The following is a 12,101-nucleotide window of genomic DNA, read 5'->3' on the forward strand; positions in this document are numbered from 1 at the left end:
CTTGAGACTGCTCCTTGCTAAAAAAAAGAAAAAGAATGTTTGTGTATAAAGTGGGTAAAATAAGTATTAAACGTGTCACCATTTTTCTTGGTAAAAATATTTCTAATGCCGCGATGCAGACGATCATTTTTCGGCATGAAAAAACGTTGTTTTTTTTCCAACTTCATCATTAAAACGAAGTTGCCCACACACTATCGTTTTTAAAAAATGCTCTAGAAAAGCGCGGTGACGTACAACGGCACTATAAAGGGGCAGTTCCATGTGGATGAGGCCACCCTTGGGGCTGATTTCCTGTGAGTAAAAGACGATTCACGCTTTTCTGTCTGTTACAGCGTGATGAATGTGCTTACTCCATTATGAACGGTAGTTTTACCAGAACGAGCGCTCCCGTCTCATAACTTGCTTCTGAGCATGCGCGGGTCATTTTAGCGCACACACGATCATTTTTTACAACCTGAAAAATCGTTTAAACCGTCGTTAAAAAAATGCAGCATGTTCGTAATTTTTTTTTGCCGTTTTTAAGAACCCGAAAAATGTGAAGCCCACACACGATCGTTTTAAATGACATTTTTTTTAAAACGTCGTTTTTTTTCATGCCGAAAAATGATCGTGTTTACGCGGCTTGAGACCCGGTTCACACAGGGGCGGCACGACTTTGGGGGCGACTCGGCAAGGCGATCTCAAGACGACCTCAAGACGACTTCAGAGGCGACTTGCAAAATGACTTCTGTATTGAAGTCAATGCAAGTCGCCCCCAAAGTCGTACAAGAACCTTTTTCTAAGTCGGAGCATTTCATGAAATCTGACCTAAGCACATATAATAAAAAAAAGTGTAATAATTATACTAGTAATTAAATATGTGAAACATCAAGGTGTCGATCATCAAAAATATAGCACATAACAATAAAAAAATATCATGTATAGAAAGTAAATGCGCTTATCCAAAACAGTGCTAAAAAATCATTTATGGCACCAATTATGAAAAGTTGTTTTTTACAAACCGAGTGAAATAATTAAACCAAACGTGAGTGCATGGTTTAAATAAATAAATAAATGAAAATAAGTCCCATACACAAAGATGGTGTGATCAGGTATAGATTCCCAAAAACCATTCAGAGGTGATTCTTCCTGAATAATTTTGTGATCCTATTTAAATACACCGTGCTCCAGTGCACACAAGAGGATTTTACTCTTACCAGATGGATCGACCTTTGCAGGTCTAATACAGCCTTTTTGCAGATTTTTCACTGCAAGCAAAGATCTATGAGATGACACATCCTAAGCAAATCCAGGCTCTCGGTATGGATGGGAAAACCACATTTGATTAACATCCAGCTGTGCTAGTGATCCACACTCCAGCTCGTGTCACACGTGAAAAAGAAGGAAACAACTCATTGCACAGACATCCTTAAGCCCTGGTTCACATTGATGCTACTTTGAAATCGCGCTACTTCACTTGAAGTAGAGCGAGGTTCAAAGTAGCGATTTCAGGTGCTATTTCATAGACATCTGTGTGGCTTCTTTATGCATAGATGTATATTGAAGTCGCACCTGAAATTGGGAAAAGTAGTGCAGGAACTACTTTTGCAAATCGGTTTGGCACCGCAATATCGGTGTCGCACCGATTAGAACAATGTCATTGCCTCCAATAGGCTGTGACTTGTCATGAGATTTGATCTCTCAAATCGCATGACAAATCGCTCCAGGTGTCAGCATAGGTTCGCATTGATGCAATTTGACGTGGCGGTGTACCAATTCTAAAAAGTCATTTCTGTGCTACTTTTGGTGACTTCGGGTGTGTTTTGTAAACCCACACAGATGTCTCTGAAATCGCCCGACATGTGGGTATGAAAACTATTTATTGGTATAGACATTTACTCGCAAGAAAGAAGGATATTATAGGCAAATCGGTTACACACAGCGTTTGTTGTCCTTACAGACGATAACAGTTCACTGCCGCCACTAACGCCCGGCGTACGTTTCGTTCTAATGAACGTCGTCACTGAGGCAACATGAATAGCAGTTCTCACAAAAGGCAGGGTTTATCTATCTTTCCATCAGAATAAACATTAAAGGGCATTGTACACCTTGTTAAAAAAGACTCTGGCTGCCATGTTTGTAAAGTCCGCACCTATCTATTTAAAATAGCTCACATCTGACTTTTTCGGACAGGAAAACCGATCATGTGTACGCGGCATAAGACAAAAAAATGGTGATCAAAGCATTTTTTTTTTTCACCACCACCTGTTGGAGACACACATACTAACTTTTATTATCCGTCTCTCTGAAAAAAGGCAAAATCACTTTGGAGACAGGACAGCAGAGGCACTCTCACCGCAATGTATGTGGATAACCTCCGCTCTCTAAGCTGAAAACTGCACAACTTCACCCCAATGACATTTCATCCCTCTGGACTTTATCCAGAGGGAAAGCTTTTCTCGCCTAGACACATATTCACAAAAGACATTTGTACAGAATGGCAGTCTCATCAAATAATGTCAAGTATGTTTTAGCCAAAAAGGCCCTTAACCACTTCAGCCCTGTAAGATTTGGCTGCCTAAAGACCGGGCCATTTTTTGCAATTAGGCACTGCATCATTTTAACTGACAATTGCGCGGTTGTGCGACATTGTACCCAAACAAAATGTATGTACTTTTTTCCCTCAAATAGAGCTTTCTTTTGGTGGTATTTGATCATCTCTGCGATTTTTATTGTTTGCGCTATAAACAAAAAAAAAGTGTTCTTTTTGACTTATTGCTATAATAAATATCCCCCAAAAATATATTTAAAAAAAATCCTCAGTTTAGGCCGATACGTATTCTACATATTACTGGTAAAAAAATTGCAATAAGCGTGTATTGATTGGTTTACGCAAGAGTTATAGCGTCTACAAAATAGAGGATAGATTTATGGCATTTTTATTATAATTTTTTTTTTTTTTTACTAGTAATGACGGCGATCTGCAATTTTTATCGGGACTACAACATTATGGTGGGCACATCAGACACTTTTGATGGTATTTTGGGACCATTGTCATTTATACAATGATCAGGGCTATAAAAATGCACCGACTACTGTGTAAATGACACTGGCAGGGAAGGGGTTAAACACTAGGGTGCGATGAATGGGTTAAGTGTGTCCTAGGAAGTGATTCTAACTGTGGGGGGGATGGGCTACAAGTGACACGACAGTGATCACTGCTCCCGATGAGGGAGCAGTAGCTCAATTTCATGTCACAAAGCAGAACTGGAAAATGCCTGGTTCACCCTGTTCTGCAGCTCCATGACACGATCGCGGGCACCCAGCAGACATTGAGTCTGCGGGACCCACGGTCATCACTTTTACGGAGCACGCGTCAGTGCGTGTGTCCAAAATGCCACGATTTAAAGGGGACATACAGGTACGTCCCTTTTGTGCAGCGGTCAGCAAGCGGTTAATGGAACTCTTGCTATGCTTATTAAAGGGGTTGTAAAGGATTTTTTTTTTTTTTTCATAATAAGCATCCTTTACCTGCAGACATTCCTCTTTTCACTTCCTCATTGTTCGTTTTTGCTCAGAAGTTGCTCTATTTCTTCTCTGTTCTGTTCACTTTCTGCTTGTCTGATTTTACTGACCACCGTGAAGGGAGGCTTTACTGCGGTGGTCAGTAACGTGCTCACCCCCTCCTGGGAACTACATCTGTGTGGCAGGACGTTCTCTACGTGTTAGAGACTTTGAGGAGGTATGAATTACTGGGCGTGCCGCAATTCATACTGGGAAACGTAGTTCTTACATGAACGAGTGATGCAAACCAGGAAGTGAATGAGAGAACAGAAACTAGAAAGCCAGACGTGATATAGATGAAGGAATTTAATAGGTATTTACTCCTTTTTTAACAGAATCATTACACTATTCTGTCTACCTTGCAGACATTAATTTTAGGCAAAAAAATGTTTTCCTTTAGTGACCCTTTAAGAGTACAACTGAAATCCCAAAGTAGCTTTAGAATAGGTGAGCGGTATGCCACAAGATGAGCTGATGCAATATAGTACAGTAAAACCTTGGTTTGAGAGCGTTTTGCAAGACAAGCAAAATATTTTAATATTTGATATAAGAGTAGCGTCATGTCACAACTGAGTATAAAAAAAAGAAGACATGAGCCTCCAAGTGTAGCAATATGGTTACATTTAATGAAGGTACAATATTTAGCAACTTATTGCTATACTTGAACCCTGTACACACGATCGGTTTGTCCGATAAAAACAGACCGATGGACCGTTTTCATCGGACAAACCGATCGTGTGTGGGCCCCATCGGTTTGTTTACCATCTGTGAAAAAAAATAGAACCTGTTTTAAACCTTTCCTATGGAAAAAAAACGATCGTCTGTGTGGAAGTCCATCGGTCAAAAATCACTACTACCCAAGTTCGCTTGTCTAAAAAATTGAAGTTTGGGGTTCTTTAACCACTTCCTGCCCAAGGACGTCATATGACGTCCTGGACTTTCAGTGGGGATATCTGAATGATGCCTGCAGCTACAGGCATCATTCAGATATCCATCTCCTCAGCCGGCGAATCCCTGCACCATAAGAAGAATCATAGCGGCGGTTCCGCCGCTTGATCGTTCTTATAGGTGGCGGGAGGGGACGCCGCCATCCGGTGCTTCTCCGGGCTCTCCTTTGCCATCGGAGACCCGGAGAAACGATCCGCCAGCGTCCGATGGAAACCATAGAGTAGACTGGTGACCAGATGGTCACCAGTCATCTCTATGATCGTCGGAGGCCCGGGCGCGATGTTATAACGTCACGCCCGGGTCCTGGAATGTAAACACAGCCGCAATCGCGGCTGAAAGCATTAGATCGGTGAATTTTTTTCACGATCTAATGCTTTCCAGCCTGGAGGAGAGCTGTGGGTCTTATTGACCCTGCATCTCTCCATAAAGAGTACCTGTCACAAACATTCCTATTACAAGGGATGTTTACATTCCTTGTAATAGGAATAAAAGTGATCAAAAAAAAAAAAAGTGTGAAAATAAAAGAAATCGTGTAAAATCAAAAAAAAAATAATAAAAAAAAAAATTGAAAACGCCCCTATCCCCGGTAGCTCGCGTTTAGAAGCGAACACACACAAGTCCCGCCCACATATGTAAACGCCGTTCAAACCACACATGTGAGGTATCGCCGCGTGCGTTAGAGCGCCAGCAACAATTCTAGCACTAGACCTACTCTGTAACTCTAAATTTGTGATGCCTATGGAGATTTTTAAGGACTGACGTTTGGCGCCATTCCATGAGTGTGCGCAATTTTAAAGCGTGACATGTTAGATATCTATTTACTCGGCGTAACTTCATCTTTCACATTATACAAAACAATTGGGCTAACTTTACTGTTTTGTTATTTTTTTAATTCACAAAACAGTTCTTTTCCCAAAAAAAAGGCATTTGAAAAATTATTGCGCAAATACTGTGCGAGATAAAAAGTTGCAATGGCCGGCATTTTATTCCCTAGGGTGTCTGCTAAAAAAACATATATAGTGTTTGGGGGTTCTGAGTAATTTTCTAACAAAAAAAAAATTATGATTTATGCATGTAGGAGAGGAGTGCCAAAATAGGCCCGGTATGGAAGTGGTTAAAATAAGCAAACACACATACTCACCTCCATGCTGCAGCTGTCCCACATTGGCTTTAAGACTATGAACTTCAGTTCATGATCACTCAGATTGGGTTCACACGAGTGCGAATTGGATGTGGTTTAACCGCATTAAAATTCGCACAGCAGGAGATTGTGACAGGCTCTCAATGGAGCTGGTTTAAATATCTCCATAGTGGCTCTGGTGCGATTTGCACAGGAGCCCTGTGTGTCTTTTGGTCTGTTTATGGTCAGCCCAAAATTCCGTCTGAAATCGGACCTAAATCGGTGAACAAGGACGCACCGGACGCCTGCTGTGAGCCGCAGCATTCTCATATGTGAACCCAGCCTCCGTCTTCTCAGAGCAGAAAGCTGTGACTGTCAATCACCATCTCAAGTTCTCAATCAGGCAGCTGGGTGAATCCCGAAAATATGGCTGGGAATCCTTCCAGAGCCTGGAGGGCCTCTGTGAGATCAGCTGACAGTGGGCCATAGCCTGCTATAAACAGACACTGGGTCACATGAGTTCAAAAGTAAGTGCACACCTGTGAACCATAAGCAAAGTATGCCCCAAAAAAAAAGCTTTGGCCGTACTTCGTAGGCTTGGTTCACCTAAATACAAATTGGATGCGTTTAACCACATCCAATTTGCATAACCTGTGAATCGGACTGGCTTTCAATGGAGCTGGTTCACACATGCAGTTTTGGGTCAGATTCAGGTGAAATTTCAGGTAAAAATTTGCACCCGAACCAGTGAACAGAACCACACCGAACTTCTGCACTGAAACCGTGGTTGCATATGTGAACCCAGCCTTAAAAGAGAAGTATGGGTTTATTTTAGCCCCATCTTCATACTTACCTAGATGGATGCAGCATCTGTCCCCCGGCGCCTCTAAACTGAGAACTGAGTGATCGAACATCGCCAATCGCTTGGTTTTCAGAGCTCCATGAGCAGAGAGCTGTAGACTGTCAATCACAGCTCTCTGCTCTTCTCTGAGCTGTGGAGGGGTGATGCGGGGCATCTCAGTGGTTTACTGAGATGGGTGTCAGTCCAGGCACCTGGCGGATCCAGACTTCCATTGTTTTGATGAAGCGGTGCCTGGACTTATTCCTGTGATGTCAGCAGAGGGCGGCCTTTGTTGCAGAGTATGATGGATAAGTGCAGCGGAGTCTAATTCAGATCAGACATATTGTGTAGTAACAGGAACTGGCTTCTTTATTGGAACATCATCACACAGACAAAGATGTCTCTCTGCATCATGGTAAGAAGAACATACACAGACTACAATCAGGAAGAAGAAAACAACAAGTACATCACTGTGGGACAGAAAATACAACATATCATAAAGAACACAGCCTATCATATCAATGATCACTAGCGACATCTTGTGTCCGTTATCTAAACTGCATCTGATATATATTCTAAGCTATAGTTTGTTGCATATATCCAACAGACTTCAGACTTCAAAACATGTCACAGGAGTGCAAAACTAATTGCACTCCTGTGATCCATAAGAGAAGCCCAGCCAAGTGACCTCAGGCTGGATGTATCCTTCAAAAACCCAGAAGAGCCAACAGCCTCCTGATGACATCACACAAAAACATGGCGGTGCAGGACCCAATCAATAGCAGAAGAGAAGAGGATTCTGCAGGACAACGCTGGATCCACTGAGTATCTGAACTTTGAAGAACATACCACCTGGTAAAAGGGGGGGGGAGAGAGGGTGTGAGCTTTAACCACTTCAGCCCCAGAAGAATTTACCCCCTTCCTGACCAAAATACTTTTTGCGATTCGTTATTTTAGCTGACAATTGGGCGGTCGTGCGACGTTGCACCCAAACCAAGTTTACGTCCTTTTTTTACCACAAATATAGCTTTCTTTTGGTGGTATTTGATCGCCTCTGCGATTTAAATTGTGAAAAAAACATATATTTTTTTACTTTTTGCTATAATACATATCCCCAAAAAAAATATTTTTCCTCAGTTTAGGCCGATATGTATTCTTCTACATATTTTTGGTGAAAAAAAAATTGCAGTAAGTGTATATTGATTGGTTTGCGCAAAAGCATCTACAAAATGGGTGAATAGATTTATGGCATTTTTATTATATATATTTTTTTTTTACTAGTAATGGCGGTAATCTGCGATTTGTTTTTTTATCGTGACTGTGACATTATGGCGGACACTTTTGATGCTATTTTGGGACCATTGTCACTTATACAGTGATCAGTGCTATGAAAATGCACTGATTACTGTGTAAATGACACTGGCAGGGAAGGGGTTAACCACTAGGGGGTGAGGAAGGGGTTAAATGTGTCCTAGGGAGTGATTCTAACTGGGGGGGCTGGGCTATGAGTCACACAACATTGATCACTGCTCCCGATGACAGGGAGCAGTAGATCCATGTCCTGTCACTAGGCAGAACATGGAAATGCCTTGTTTTCATAGACATCTCCCCGTTCTGCAGCTCTGTGACACGATCGCAGGACAGCAGGGAACATCGAGGCTGTGGGTCGCAAGGTCACTGAGCTCGCAGCAGGGGCATGTGTGCCCGCACAGCAGCAAATTCAAAGGTACATCCGTTTGCGCACATGTCATTCTGCCAACGTAAATCTACAGGTGGCGGTTGGCAAGTGGTTAAAGCAGACCTTCACCCAATTGCTTTTTGGGGCAAAGATGAGGTATGCTTGCATACACATGCTGCGGGTCTACAGGATCTAGCAAGACCGGCTGAAAGTCTGCGCATGCTTACAGACCTCATAATTTCGCAGACGTCGGGGGGGGGGGGGGGGGCTCTCTGCCACGCCCTAGCATAGAGGCATTGCATGTCTATGCATGAGTCTTTTTCTGTCCCGGAAGAAATGACTCTTATTGGTCAGCACTGTGCCATAATTGTACTTACCAATGACTGCTGGAAATATGCTGTTACACAGCCTCTAAGGTTGGGTATGGAGTTTAAAAGTGTATAGATCAGTACACTGTCAGATGTGGGCAGCAGATAAGTGCTGGAGGGGCAGGGATGGCATTGGAAATCTTTACCCCTCAGTTAGTTTCCGACCCTGTTCCAAGTTGGAAGTTAAAAGGACTGCTATAACGTCTATGGTGCACTAAGACAAGAGACTAACTAGCTACGATGAGATTGCCACCCTGAGCTAGGCTTGCAACAAGTGAGCAGGGATAGCTGCCAAGGAGGGAGGAAAAAAAAAACACATGCAAGAATATCTGATGGGTGGTAAACCATTAGTACTCAACTAGGCAGTATGGGCTAAAGGTCACTATGCACCTTGCAATCTGATCATAAAATCAACTTTAGATTTAGAAAAACACTGTGGAATGAGGAACTAACTCATCTATCCAAACAGGCAGGCCCTTGTGCTACATAGTTGTTGGTTGATCTACAGAAGATTGTAACATGTATGGTGAGCCCTAGAGACGGGGGTTATTTACTAAAGCTGGCGAGTGCAAAATATGGTGCAACTCTGCACAGAAACCAATCAGCTTCCAGGTTTTATCATCAAAGCTTAATTGAACAAGCTGAAGTTGGAAGCCGATTGGCTACCATGCACAGCTCCACCAGATTCTGAGTGCTCCAGTTTTAGTAAATCAATGACAGGTTGCTGACAACTGCAGTTATTCGTGGCTCTCTGCATAGCCATCAATCAATACCTGCAGCCGCTGGCGACCTGTCATCATAGTGAACAGGGCCAGTGGCCACACCTAGGATCTGAGAGCTGCGGCAGCAGCAAACCAATTTCTGCCGCTAGAATTTGCACCAGCCCTAATCGCTGGTGTGAATGTAGCCTTAAAGTGGATGTAAACCCAAAAAATAGTTTTTTTGTTTTTGATGTCACAATGTAGAGTATAAGATTCCCTATCATCTGTGCCCAGTCTTGCCACACAGAGTTAATCCAGCTCTGAGCAATCCTCTTTTAATGTTCAGTGAAAATTAACAGAATTCCAGATAAAAACTTGCCAAATTATAAAGTCTGTTTCTCTGTTCTTGCTTTGTGTTACAGGTTATTTACACATCCTGGTAATATACAATGAACTTTGGATCACCTCATATTATGATAAACATAACATATGATAAACATGTCCAAGCTAGATATGTAAATAACCTGTAACACAAAGCAAGAACAGAGAAACGGACTTTATAATTTGGCAGGTTTTTATCTGGAATTCTGTTAATTTTCACTGAACATTAAAAGAGGATTGCTCAGCACTGGATTAACTCTGTGTGGCAAGACTGGGCACAGATGATAGGGAATCTTATACTCTACATTGTGACATCAAAAACAAAAAAAAAATTTGGGGTTTACATCCACTTTAAGCCTCATACACACGGTATGCTTGTTGACCAACCAGACGTCTTATTTTTGTCAAAAAGGCGTGTGCCAGGTTCTTGTCTTGCATACTAACGTTACACAATTGTCGTGCCACAAACACAAACGTAGTGACATACTACAAGGAATGTCAACTCTTGAGCGCCACCCTTTGGGCCCCTTCTGCTAATTTCGTGTTTGGTGAGCATTGATTCCGAGCATGCGTGTTTGTACTTTCAACTTTTGTGCGACGGATTTGTGTACTGACCATATGAAAATCAGAGGTGGAGTTGCTCTCCGCAGAAAATTTACTAGCCTGTCATCCAACCGAAAAAGTAACAACTGTCAAAAGGAGCATACTAACGGTCAGATTTGAGGACAACAGTCTGGCAACAGACAATCGTCTTCCAACAATCGTTTCATGTGTACAAGGCTTTAGGCTAGCACAGAAGAAGTAGCTAGATTAGGGGGGAGATTTACTAAAACTCGAGCACTCAGAATCTGGTGCAGTTGTGCATGGTAGCCAATCAGCTTCTAACTTTAGATTGTTCAGTTAACCACTAGGGGTCTGCGCTATAGCCGAATGACTGCCACAGCGCAGACCTCAATTGCCAGGAGGCCGTCAATAGACGTCCTCCCCTTTGCACGCGCCCCCTGTGATCGCTGAGACTCGGGTGATCACAGATCCGAGAAAGGGGCCAGTCCCGGCCCCTTACCACGTGATCAGCTGTCAGCCAATGACAGCTGACCACGTGATGTCAACAAAGTTTGGTAATCATTTTTTTTTCTCCTCACGCTGACAGCACGAGAAAAAAAAAAGGGCGATCACCAGCTCTTGCGTAAGGAACATCGGTCCCCAGTGGAAGAGGCACATCAGCCTCATTGGTGCCCACCAGTGCAATAAAGTGCCACCTATCAATGCCCACGTGTGCCACCTATCAATGCCCACCAGTGGTGCCAGTCAGTGCCACCTAGCAGTGCTGCCTCAGTCTCACCTACCATTGCTGATTACTGCCACCTATTAGTGCCCTTCAGTGCCACCTATCAATGCCCTTCAGTGCCACCCATGTCACCTTTAATTGACGCCTCATCAGCGTACATCAATAAAGGAGAAAAATTACCCATTAGCAAAATTTTATAACAAAATATAAAATGGTTTTGTATTTTATTTTACTTTTTTAACAAAAAATAAAAACCGCAGAGGTGATCAAATACCACCAAAAGAAAACTCTGTGGAAACTTTTTTTTTTTTAAGTTTCATTTGGGTACAGTGTTGTATGACCGCGCAATTGTCATGCAAAGAGTGAGAGTGCTGAAAGCTGAAAATTGATCTGGACAGGAGGAGGGGGGGGTTTAAGTGGCCAGTAAGCAAGTAGTTAAGCTTTGACAATAAAGCCTGGAAGCCGACTGGTTTCTATGCAGAACTGCACTCTCCAGTTTTAGTAAATCTCCCCCTATGACCGTAAGGAATGCTTTGGTATGCAGAAGGAACATTTGCAGTCTCTGACTCTTCAAAGCCTTGACAAATCAACATCTTAAAAGGGGTTGTAAAGGTAAAAAAAAAATCCCTAAATAGCTTCCTTTACCTTAGTGCAGTCTTCCTTCACTTACCTCATCCTTCCATTTTGCTTTTAAATGTCCTTATTTCTTCTGAGAAATGCTCACTTCCTGTTCTTCTGTCTGTAACTCCACACAGTAATGCAAGGCTTTCTTCCTGGTGTGGAGAAAGCATCTTGAGGGGGGGGAAGGGCGAGCAGGCAAGTTAGGACACTCTCTACTTTGCAGATAGAGAAAGGAGCTGTGTGTTAGTGGGCGTCCTGACACTCCTGCTCGCCCCCTCAAGAGGCTTTCTCCACACCAGGGAGAAAGCCTCGCATTACTGTGTGGAGTTACAGACAGAAGAACAGGAAGTGAGGATTTCTCAGAAGAAATGAGGACATTTAAAAGCAAAATGGAAGGATGAGGTAAGTGAAGGAGGACTGCTCTAAGGTAAAGGAAGCTATTTAGGGAAAAAATGTTTTACCTTTACAACCCCTTTAAATATTCCTTTATTCCATTTATAAAAAAAATACTAAATGTAGATGGCGCCTCAAGAGTGTTTCAAGCCATAAAAATACTTTTCACGTGACTAAACCTCTAACTACATTAGTGCCGCCATTCCAGGAAGATCGAGG

This window comes from Rana temporaria, chromosome 11 (genome assembly GCF_905171775.1).
Source record: "Rana temporaria chromosome 11, aRanTem1.1, whole genome shotgun sequence".
Lineage (NCBI taxonomy): Eukaryota > Metazoa > Chordata > Amphibia > Anura > Ranidae > Rana > Rana temporaria.